The sequence below is a fragment of the Symsagittifera roscoffensis genome, chromosome 3 (assembly GCF_963678635.1).
Source record: "Symsagittifera roscoffensis chromosome 3, txSymRosc1.1, whole genome shotgun sequence".
Classification (NCBI taxonomy): Eukaryota; Metazoa; Xenacoelomorpha; order Acoela; family Convolutidae; genus Symsagittifera; species Symsagittifera roscoffensis.
The window spans coordinates 49,125,099-49,137,682 of NC_087064.1; the positions used below are offsets into that span (position 1 = coordinate 49,125,099).

General features: G+C 32.0%; 1 protein-coding gene across 1 annotated transcript in view; it reads left to right on the forward strand.

Annotated features, from left to right (window-relative positions):
- Positions 1 to 9,246: 9,246 nt before the first annotated feature.
- LOC134842977 (isocitrate dehydrogenase [NAD] subunit gamma, mitochondrial-like) overlaps positions 9,247 to 12,584 on the forward strand; it is a 342,547-nt gene continuing 339,209 nt past the window's right edge. Inside the window, exon 1 of the mRNA XM_063859527.1 lies at positions 9,247 to 9,252. The gene's annotated coding sequence lies outside the window, so the exon portion shown is untranslated. The remainder of the gene's footprint in view (positions 9,253 to 12,584) is intronic.

Consider the following 12,584-nt stretch of genomic DNA (forward strand, 5'->3'; position numbering starts at 1 on the left):
ATAGACTTAAGAGTCAATTTTTATTGTTAGATTTTAGGTGTTTCAAAGGAGCCATTTTGACCAGTTTGGTGTTTTTTATCCATATTTCACTTTTCCAGTTTTGAAGTTGTTTTGGTGTGTAGGGAAGCTGTTCAAACAAGAACAAATATGACAAAATGTATCAAATCTTGATCTAGAAACCGTAAAACTTCTTTTGCTTTGAGAAAGCTGTACAATTAGTGGTTTTTGCTTGATTCAGTTGACTTCAAGTGAGTAATAATTGAGTTATAGAAGAATTTCAATCTTGAAAAAAACAGCATAAGGCGAAAGTTAATTTGTTATGTCTTTCTTCACTTTTTACTATCACTATTGTTGACTATCAAAACTTGCTTGAAACTTGCTATCAAAAAATGTATCAAATCTTGATCTAGAAACCGTAAAACTTCTTTTGCTTTGAGAAAGCTGTACAATTAGTGGTTTTTGCTTGATTCAGTTGACTTCAAGTGAGTAATAATTGAGTTATAGAAGAATTTCAATCTTGAAAAAAACAGCATAAGGCGAAAGTTAATTTGTTATGTCTTTCTTCATTTTTTACTATCACTATTGTTGACTATCAAAACTTGCTTGAAGCTTGCTATCAAAAAATGTATCAAATCTTGATCTAGAAACCGTAAAATTTCTTTTGCTTTGAGAAAGCTGTACAATTAGTGGTTTTTGCTTGATTCTGTTGACTTCAAGTGAGTATTAATTAAGTTATAGAAGATCTTCATTCTTGAAAAAAAACAGCATAAGGCGAAAGTTAATTTGTTATGTCTTTCTTCACTTTTTACTATCACTATTGTTGACTATCAAAACTTGCTTGAAACTTGCTATCAAAAAATGTATCAAATCTTGATCTAGAAACCGTAAAACTTCTTTTGCTTTGAGAAAGCTGTACAATTAGTGGTTTTTGCTTGATTCTGTTGACTTCAAGTGAGTATTAATTAAGTTATAGAAGATCTTCAATCTTGAAAAAAAAACAGCATAAGGCGAAAGTTAATTTGTTATGTCTTTCTTCATTTTTTACTATCACTATTGTTGACTATCAAAACTTGCTTGAAACTTGCTATCAAAAATGTATCAAATCTTGATCTAGAAACCGTAAAATTTCTTTTGCTTTGAGAAAGCTGTACAATTAGTGGTTTTTGCTTGATTCTGTTGACTTCAAGTGAGTATTAATTAAGTTATAGAAGATCTTCAATCTTGAAAAAAAAACAGCATAAGGCGAAAGTTAATTTGTTATGTCTTTCTTCACTTTTTACTATCACTATTGTTGACTATCAAAACTTGCTTGAAACTTGCTATCAAAAAATGTATCAAATCTTGATCTAGAAACCGTAAAATTTCTTTTGCTTTGAGAAAGCTGTACAATTAGTGGTTTTTGCTTGATTCTGTTGACTTCAAGTGAGTATTAATTAAGTTATAGAAGATCTTCAATCTTGAAAAAAACAGCATAAGGCGAAAGTTAATTTGTTATGTCTTTCTTCACTTTTTACTATCACTATTGTTGACTATCAAAACTTGCTTGAAACTTGCTATCAAAAATGTATCAAATCTTGATCTAGAAACCGTAAAACTTCTTTTGCTTTGAGAAAGCTGTACAATTAGTGGTTTTTGCTTGATTCTGTTGACTTCAAGTGAGTATTAATTAAGTTATAGAAGATCTTCAATCTTGAAAAAAACAGCATAAGGCGAAAAGTTAATTTGTTATGTCTTTCTTCATTTTTTACTATCACTATTGTTGACTATCAAAACTTGCTTGAAACTTGCTATCAAAAAATGTATCAAATCTTGATCTAGAAACCGTAAAATTTCTTTTGCTTTGAGAAAGCTGTACAATTAGTGGTTTTTGCTTGATTCTGTTGACTTCAAGTGAGTATTAATTAAGTTATAGACGATCTTCAATCTTGAAAAAAAACAGCATAAGGCGAAAGTTAATTTGTTATGTCTTTCTTCACTTTTTACTATCACTATTGTTGACTATCAAAACTTGCGTAAAACCGTTATAGTGGAATATTCTGGCCATACTTTGTGAACTCAACAGAAGTCTAAAAATTTTTCTCTGCTGGTTATCTGAATATTTTTAGTTAATCATTTTCGCGACCCAATTTTTCCTCTAAACATAGCATAACAATACCTACGTGTTCACTCAAAAAATATATAGATATCTTTCAAAAAACTATATTCAAATGTACTTATTCTGTGTCCTACATTCCTACATTGCAAGACCATTCTCTTCATCTCTGTACCTTAATTTTTCTACCTGGTCACTTCACTCCTCTGCTACTCAAATTCATGACAAAAAGTTTCCCAATTAAAATAATAACGCCATAAACTAATGCTCTATGAAAACTTACCCTTAATTCCTGTTTTAGTACTTGACACTAAACTTAAACCTGCAATTAGCTCACACGCTACAATCAATAACCTGGTTTATCTCGGCTTAAATACAGAAAAAGAGGTTTATTAAAATCAAAAAAGAGATTATCGAGACACTGGACTTATTTTTTTGAATAAAAACTTCAGAGAACCGATATGGTAACAAATGTCATGAAATTAACTAAGTCAACGTCTTCTAGCGTCGGGTCAAAACGAAATGCTGCAAATTTTGGAAATACCAAACAAATTTGCAAAAAATATATACCAAAAATATTTTTCGTTGCAATGAATGACCATAAGCTCACAAAAACTGAAAAAAAAAACATTTTAACACAACAGTTTCAAACCTTATGTCTGCTCGGAAAAAAAACTAATTGTACATTTTCAGAGCGTTATCTAGTTTGCGTTAATTCAATCTAAGTTTTAAACGTTGTCTAATTGTTGTTGGTTTCCATTGTACTATAAAGCTCAAATTCTTACTATATTTTAAATATTTTGTCAGGTTGTTTTGGTACGACGTTTCCTTGTTTCTGATACGAAGAACACTCCTTGCGGTATAACTCTAAGATCAAAAGTTTTTTCAGCTATCTGACCCCTTTAAAATTTATGTTTTTCTACCTTCAAATATTTACGTCAGTTTTGGTCAAACAAAATTGTGGAGTCAGTTTTAGTCAAACAAAACTTTACGATGAAAAGATACACTTTTTTAAAGTCAAATCATTTCATCATTAGGAGTTTTCGACAAGATCATTTGTGCTAAAAACTTATACGTTCTACATGGTGCCCGTTTGATCGCGCAATAATTATCCTAAATCAACAAAAATCGCACATTCAGACTCCCATAACGTAACAGAAATAATTACAATTGAAAAATCTCTTCAAAAATCTCGAGAAACTCTAGGCGATGCCGGAAGCTGGAACAACGAACAAACCAGAGCTTTAATGATGGGCTAGTTTGAATTCTGCCGTCATTAAGTGTCACTGCTGTCATGTTAGCTTCATCAAGATATTCTATATAAAATTTTTTGATGACAAATTTCTCGGAGATAAAGTGTCTTTGATTAAAATTTCTTTGTCAATTTTGTTTTCGAAGTTTTTCGGTAACATCTGAATGGAATGGATAGGTCCTGTACCGAAAAAATGTGCAATCAATTTTATAGAGATAAGCTAGCAAAATCGATTTAGTTTTATACAAAATCGTAGCTTACAAATTTATTTCAATCATTTCGAGATCAATTTGAATCAATTTATTTATTTAAAATCGATAATTTTTGTGTACATGATATTTACAGATTGCATTCAGATTTTTTCTACTATTACACAATAGAGAAAAATGAAAAAAATATATATTCAATGCTTTTCAATTGAATTTTTGTGTTGATGTTCAGACCGAAAAAAAACTGGAGTATAATTAATATTTAAACTTTTTTCATCAAAAATGAAAGACTCGACCTTGAAGTGTCCAATTATTTAGTTAATTACTTACAAAAATTGCGCCTAGAACGTTGATAAGGAAAATGGCCGTTGAAGATATTTCGATTAAATTTTTTAATCACCCCGGGAAACCTTGCATTTGTAAAACTCAAATGGGGTTCTCTTAAACTCAATAGTTTGCAGTCCAAAACTTCAACTTTTTAGGGTTTAGTGTCCTTAGGTCAATTTTTCAGGGGCTTTTTTCAGGGCCGATTTAAATAACTAATTTTGAAAAACGAATAGTTTTTATTTTCATTTCTTTTGTAAAATGGTCTTAAGGCAACCATTGAGTAAAACTTTGAATAAGTATGAGCGTGTATGGTGTAATTGTATGAGACCAGATGAGTTGATACTTAGGCTGAATCGGCTAAGCGATCGGATCGCCGCTATAGGCTTATTAAAAATGAACAAGACTGCTCGTATCAGGGCAAAGCCCTGATTGTTCCGACTGCCTTTTAAGGTTTTATGGAACAGTAATAACATTAAAAAATTAAATGTAATAAAATTGTAATAAATGTAATAATGAAATTTTTTTCTTCTAAAATTTGAAACTTTTTCATGAAAATCATCCCCCCCCCCACACGCCATTTAAAAAACAAAAAGATAGATTTAGCTCCTTGCAACAAACCAATTATGGCAAACAAGCTTCTTTCAACCAATTTGGAACGATTTTAAGACGGATTAACTCTCCGCTTACGCGTTAATTGCGCGAAATGTATCGCGCGTTATTTGTCCCAAATTGGCCGAAATGGCAATCTTTAAACCCCCATAACTTTACGAAAAACAATCACAGGTGAAATATCTTTTCAAATTTGAGCTCAGGACAACAATGATATAAAAACAATTCCGTCAAAAATGGCTAGCTAAAAAGTCGAAATTTGTCTGAAGAAAAAAACCACCCCGAGCACAAATATTCCGTTACTTTCGTTTTGAAAGTAGGAACAATAAATTCTGAGGGCCAATATGGGTCTTGGTTTTAAAAGAAAATTGTTTTCAACTAAGTTGATCAATAAGACTCTAGCTGAACGTAAGGATATAACTTCCTGAAATTATAGAACCTTGCGTTGTTTGTTGCCACTCTTGATTAAAGTGATGGGATATTTCGACTATGAGTATTTTCTTAGACAAATAATTTTTTTAATTTGGTTTTTGCGGAATTTTCTATCCCATAGAAATATCGAATTTCTGAGCTCAAAATTAACGCTTTTTGGGCCGAATAATAGTTCGTATACTTAGAAAATATCACTTAGTATTTTACAGTGCTTGTGGAGAAGCGAATTGGAGGGGTGTTGTCTCCGAAAGTTGAAAAAATCTTCGCATTTTTTGCAGTTTTATTAATTTTTTAAACCACAAACTAAATCAGAAACTCTAAGGGGTAGATATAGTATATAATGGGGGATGGGGTTAAGTCTGATCCCCTTCTTCGTTCCTCCGCAGCTGGTTGAGACAGTATCCACAACTGGTTGAGATCAGTTTTCCTCACTTCTTATTTGTTTTTTCTTTGTCTCCACGAGACAAATTATCACAAATATTCAGTCAAATCAAAGATTGAGTTTATACGTCCGATGTTGACGATAAAGGAATGGGCTTTTATTTTTGCTAAATGGATGTTTTTTTGATGCCATTGAAGTGCTCAAGTATAAATTCATTCTTCTTTTTGATTTACTGAGTTCCAATTATAGGTAATATTTTAAAAAATATATATATTCTCGTAAAAATAAAAGACGTTTATGACGAGCTTTGAGTTTTTTAAAAGAAGTTATTGTATGATCAAAAATCCAATTGTTTATTTCTTACAGCACAATGGACAATTTCAAACAAGAATGAAGCACTATTAATGTTTTCCTTCAATAAGCCTGCAAAGGAAACTATAAAAAAGGCATTTTTCAAATTGAAGCTGCGAGCCTGAATTCAGTTTCTTTTATCAGGGCTTTCGCGATTCTGGGGGCTAAATTAAACAATAATTATCATCAATAGCTTATCAGCAATTTCAAGTTGGTAATTTTTGAGTAACAAAAGAAGGCGAAGTTCGCGTGCCAGTTTAATTGTGGGTTTCCTTTTGTGGTTGTTGCTTCGCCGCCCAGTTTTCTTCTTGATTATAAACAGGCTATTCACTGAATGCAAAAATGTCTCGAAAAATAGCAAAGCCGCAAATTTATTGATGCGGCTTTCGAGGAAAAGAGGGAAGTATTCTGCTCGTTGTTATTATTTTGGCTTTCTAACTTCGACTTTGAACTAACTTTTTTTCGATCAAAATTTTTAACATCATCTGAAAAACATTGATACTTTGAGCTGAACTAAATAAATTTATTTTGCCTCTGTTTCGTTTTGGAAAATGAAGATCAGGTAAGCTTGATATAATTTTGTGCTAGAAACGCGTGACTGACAGTTTAATTCGGCTTAGCAACGGCTTCAAAATGATTTGAGGTGATCTGTATGGTCTGATTTATACAAAAATAGACGTTAAATGTACCATTTTATTCTTCAAAAAAAAACGTATGGGTCTAAAAACTTTCAGAAAAAATTAAATATTTTCATTCTGTAAAAATCAAAATTGCTTTCGTAGAAGTTGACGAGCAGTTGGAACATTCAGGGGCTTGCCTTTAGACAAGCAACCTTGTTTCTTTACCCAAAAAATTCTCAGAAAATTTCAAAAGTTATTGGTTTTTGTTCTGACTTTTGAACAAAATGACACAATAGTTCTGCTTGGGCTGGGTTTTTGTACCAGTTGATTCAGATAACTAGAATTTACAAAAATTTATACCCACAAAAAAATCAACACCCTGAGTTCAATTGATAAAAAAAATTTTATTTCGGATTTTTTTGCAAAGTCCGGAGGATTTTAAAATTGTAAGCTTTTGGTTGTTTTAGAAGAAAATTATGGACGTTTTGAAAAAACTTTGATAACGCTGGAAGCCTTTTTTTCACATAAAAAATTGCAAAAAAAAAACAACTCAGCTTGCAAAACTAAAATCAGCTCAAATTTTACGTTTTTCTGAAACCTTGCTCATTTACTCAGTCAAATTCTGGCAATAAGAACACCTCTCTAACTAAAGTACTTTGTTCTTTGACTAAAGAACATATGCAAAAGAACAGAAACAGACAAACATCACTCAAAGTGCCACAGGAAGATAAATCAAAAACATACGCATTTCAGTCTTCTCTTAATAATTATAACAAGACTGCTCGTTTACCAGGGAAAAGCCCTGAATGTTCCGATTGCCCCTTATTTCATATCAAAGAGTGAATTTTTGAGTCGTACAAAATTAATACGACCCATCAGCTAGCCTCAATCCAATTTGCAACATTTTCGTTGGGCGGGATAATTGGCCACGCATAAACAATTTGCGTTACGCTTTCAGGGTTATGGATAAATATTTCAAAGTGCGCTTAAATTAACACAGAGCATGGCCAAATGGCATTTTTCAAAATACCAATACTTTGCAATAAATTAACGAAGCTAAAATACCTTTTAAAATTGATTTTACAAAGACGATATCTTCAACGGGTCACAAAAATATTTTGTTTAAAACTATTCTTTCGATGGCAGAAAGTTGACTGAAAAAAAAACCACCCATGCATAAAAATTAATTCCGTTTTCTTCGAAAGTCGGAACTATAAAATCAAACTGCATAAACTGCGAAAAAATGATAACCGCAGTCGCGCCAACGTCTGGCGAACTTTTCCAAATTGGTGTAAGATTTTATCCGAAAATTAAGCCGACTATCCCAGCGAAGCGGAGACTTGCGTAAAGCGCGCCTATTCGTTATCCTGAATTGATGACCGGATTCGTAGTGCTTGACTGTTAATATCACTTTGTTTTCCCAACCAACTAAATCCATTTATAAGATGTTGGTCATTTGAATGCTTATTTTTGAATGCTTGAAGGTAGTTATGCCGTTTTCTCTATGCCGTTTTAATCACCCCGTGATATTTTATTTAATTTTTTAATCAAAAAATTGTCGAGTCCAGGTAAAGGGCAGCCGAATTATTCGGGTCATTCATTTATATCGAGCAGTCTTTACGTTTTTTTTTTACTTCACATTAGCCGAGCTTGTAATCTGATCTTCAGCTCTGATATGCACATTGAATTGTAAGTTCAGTCTTAAAATTTGACAGTTATTGGCCCAAAGTGATCAATTGACCAAATAAACTATCAACTTCCCTTTCCTCCAACAAATAAAATACGAGTATAATAGAATAATAACCAGTTATAACTAATACACTTGGTGAAGTTTAAGTACCCTTAAGCTTAGAAAATTAGGTTACATCAGCTATTTCATCCTTGAGGGTAACTAAATCAGAGGTAGGCCCTGGTTTTACTAGATCACCAGTGCGCCAATCAATTGATCATATTGCTCGCGAGGGGTATACAATTAGTAGTATTATTTGTGATATCCCAAGGTTTTTTCAATCCTTAAGACTAAAAGAAAACAGGGCGATTCACTCAGAGCCGATATAAAGTTCGATGTCACCAGGAAGCGTGGAAGATCAAAGAAAGAACAAAAAGAAACACATTTTGCTGTAAAATATTGGTTTGAAAACATCCACAACTTCAGTAGTTTTTCAGCCACCGAATTCATAGCAACTTCTTCCTTGAGAAACTTTACTAGGCGCATCTCAGTTGTACACATTGAAACTTAATCAATATAATTCAACAGGTTTTTTGGCACCCTTTAATTAACTAATATAAATCCCGTCTACTATTATATTACCTTAAAAGTGTACCTACGAACTTACATTGTAGTTGTTTGTCATAATGGTTTTTTTAGTAGCCGATAAGAAAACTGCGGTTCCTTTACCTTTCCCGCACTCAGTCAAAAGAGAAAATAATTGATTATAATGGATTTTTAATCTCAGTCTCCATAAATTTCAAAAAAAGAGGTTATAATCGATTATTTTCGATACAAAAAACCCGTTATAATAGATTATTTTTTGAAAAAACTATTTCTGAAATTTTATTGAATCACAATCCATTTTATTTGATTATAGTCCATTTTTACTCAAAAAACGTCAACGGTTCATTTCGTTTTAATTTTGTTTTGTTTTGTGTGCTTTTCAGTTGGTGTCTTTTCTTTCTGTTTACTGTTTACTTTCTTACTGTCTACTGCAAGGACGGATTTAGGGGGGGGGGGGCGGACGTTATTTTTCAGGGATCCTCATATCCGCCCCTGGATTACTGATTTCTTACTGATTTTTTTTTTGAGTTTTCATGCAGAATAGCTAAATTATAATACATTAAATTTCATTTTTCTTTTTAAAAAAAAATTTTGATAGAAAACGGGATTATAATCTATTATAATAGATTAAGAGATTAGAAGAGATTATGAAACATTTTCGGAAAAATGATAATTAATTATAATTGATTTTAACTTATTAAATTGTCACCAAAAATATTATCAAAATAATGGATTATAAGTCGTTTAAGCATCTAAAATTGGCGCAACTAATTAATTAAAATTTTGCTAAAAGTACGATTATAATTATAATATAATCGATTATTTTCTCTTTTTACTGAGTGCAGGTTTTAATTACGTCCTCATATTATACTGAAAATCAAAGTATTTCGTTTCTAGTATCTAGGTGTGAAGAAATAGTATTGCTGATTAAATCGCTTTTCCGAAATTAGTACGGAATAAGAATTCTTGTTTTGACAAATTTTTGACGTTTTTAATAAGTCTTGAAATCAAAAGTTAAACCATACTGCTCGTATCAGGGCGAAGCCCTGAAATTTCCGATTGCTTTTTAGGTCTATGGAGCAGTAATAACATGAAAAAAAATGTTATTAAATAAAACAAACGTTTTTTTAAAGTTTGATATTTTTGTGAAAATCATCCCTCACACGCCATATACAGGACAAAGCGACAGATTTTGCTCCTATTAACAAATCAATTATGGTAAACAAGCTTTCTTGAACCAATTTGGAACGATTTCTAAGACTGATTAAATCTCCGCTCACTCGTTAATAGCGCGAATTATATCGCGCGTTAATTGTCCCAAGTTGGCCAGAACGGCAGTCTTTAAACCCTTTTTTAAATTTGAGCTCAGCACAACAATATTTTCTGAATGATTTTTAAAAAATTATTCAAAAATGGCTAGTTAAAAAGTCAAAATTTGTCTGAAGAAAAAAGCACTCCGAGCACAAATTTTCCGTTTCTTTCGCTACGAAAGTCTGAACAAAAAATATTATATCTGCAACATATTTTTGGAAAGTTATGAGGTTAGGCCATTTTCGACCGTTTCTCTCCAATTTCCGCGCAAAACGTCGAGTTTTTTTATGAAAGCGAACGGTAAGCGGCAATTTATTGTTGCTCATACAGTATTTGAATTGGAGTGATCTAAAGCAAACAAACTGATTCAAATAGTTTAATATTGACTCAAAGTTTATAATTTTGTCCTTGACATTGCTTGTGGGAGTTAAATTCTAAAACAAACTTATTTAGCTTCTTGATTTTTTTCTGGAAATTTGATCTTGCTATCACTCAGATCTACATCATATATGTCAAAGAGCAGTCGAAACTTTGAAGGCTTCAGCCTGATGCAAGCCTTCTTTTTGGTGACTTTAGAAGAAAGTGAAGGCATACTTGGTCTCGGGGTGTTTTTCTTCTACACAATGTTTGACCGGTCAACCAGGTAGCCATAGCAGAATGTTTTTCTGCAGTCTGAAGTGTTATGATATGATGAGCCCAGCATAAAAACAAATATAACCTTTTAACCTCTGATAAACTTATTTTTGAAAGTTGCTAAAAAGGGTAACTGGTGCAATTAAGGCGCAATATGTTTTGCCATATTAAAGCGTAAACGGTGTATACATCAAATCAATATAGTTTCACACTTGCAATTTAGTGACGCTGGAAGACGCTGAAAGACGCTGAAAGACACAAAACATGACGTTGAAAGACGCAAAACTTATCTTTTGTACTTTGCATAGTGTTTCAGAGAATGAAAAGAGAAAAAAAAACAGAAAAAAAAATTTAAACTTGTTTCCTGTTGTTTTTCTGACGCTTCCCAATGATACTTTCGATTTTTTTACTGGCTATTTTTAGAGGTATATCACATGTGAAAACGTTTATGCCCTCACATAAAACTAAAAATGTCTTTCAACTTCGCTTTATATAGGGATAAGTTATATGACTAATTTGGTTAATTTGAGATAAATTGTTTCAGTGTTTTCTAATAAAACTTTTTAAAATTTATTTCTGTCAATTGCGTATCTAGCCAGGAGTTTATGATTTTGTATCAGATGTTAAGTGTACGGTAAAATTTTCAAAAAACAAAAGATTTTTTTTTGTTATTTTTATCGTTTTTCAACTATTAACCTGAACACAAAACAACGAAGCCTTTTTTTGCTCCAAATGTCGAAGCAGTTTGCGGAAATACTATGGTAGACCATTTTTTTTTCAGATAAATTTTGACAATTGAGAGGAATTTTAATTTATCAACTGAAAAATGCTTATGTTCACAGCTCAAAACTAAAAAGAACCTGTGACCATAGTATTTCCCCCATTTAAACCCCCATTTCTTTAAACCCCCATTTTAAACCCCCATTTCATTCGAAATAGAACAAGACTGCTCGTATCAGGGCGAAGCCCTGAATGTTCCGACTGCCCATTAAGGTTTATGGAGCAGTAATATCAATAAAACATTAAAAGTAATATTACAAAATGATTTTTTTTTTCTTCAAAAATTTGAATTTTTTTTTTATAAAAACCATCCCCCCACACGCCATATAAAGTACAAAAAGATAGATTTCGCTACTTGTAACGAATCAATTATGGGAAATAAGCTTCGTTAAATCAATTTGGAACGATTTCTACGACGGATTAACTCTCCGCTTACGCGTTAATAGCGCGAAATATATCGCGCGTTAATTGTCTCAAGTTGGCCAAAATGGCAATCTTTAAACCCCCATAACTTTACGAAAAATGATCACAGGTGAAATATCTTTTCAAATTTGAGCTCAGGACAACATTACCTTTCGAATAATATTTAAAAATTCTGTCAAAAATGGCTAGTTAAAAAGTCGAAGTTTGTCTGAAGAAAAAAAAACCACCCCGAGCACAAATATTCCGTTACTTTCGTATCGAAAGTCGGAACAATAAATAATTGAAAGTTTACGCGTGATATTTTTTGTCCTATTAATCCTAAATTAATTCTAATGTTTGCCCGTGTTTCAACAATTTTCCCAACTACAAATTTTTTGATCAATCTTAAAGGGCTGTCGGAAAATCAAATTTCTCCTTGAAAGGAGCTGTCTTATTGTTCCGACTTTCTTAACAAAAATAATGGAATATTTCTGCTCGGGGTGGTTTGTTTTTACTCTAGACAAACTTTGACTTTTTAACCTGCCATTTTGACGGAATTTTTTTAAATCAATCAAAAGATATTGTTGTCTTGAGCGTAAAATTGAAAAGATATTTCATCTGCGATCATTTTTCGTACACTTATACGTATTTAAAGATTGCCGTTTTGGCCAATTTAGGACAATTAACGCGCGATATATTTCGCGCTATTAACGAGTGAGAAATCGTTCCAATTTGGTTCAAGGAAGCTGTTTTACCATAATTGATTTGTTTATAAGCTTAATGAAGTAAGTTTTGATTTATCATTAAAATTGAAATTTTTTCCGTCCACAAAAAGTGTAAAATCCACAATGATATCTCTCGTTTTATAGTATGCTTGGTAACAATTGGCTTATTGTTCCGATTTCGTAA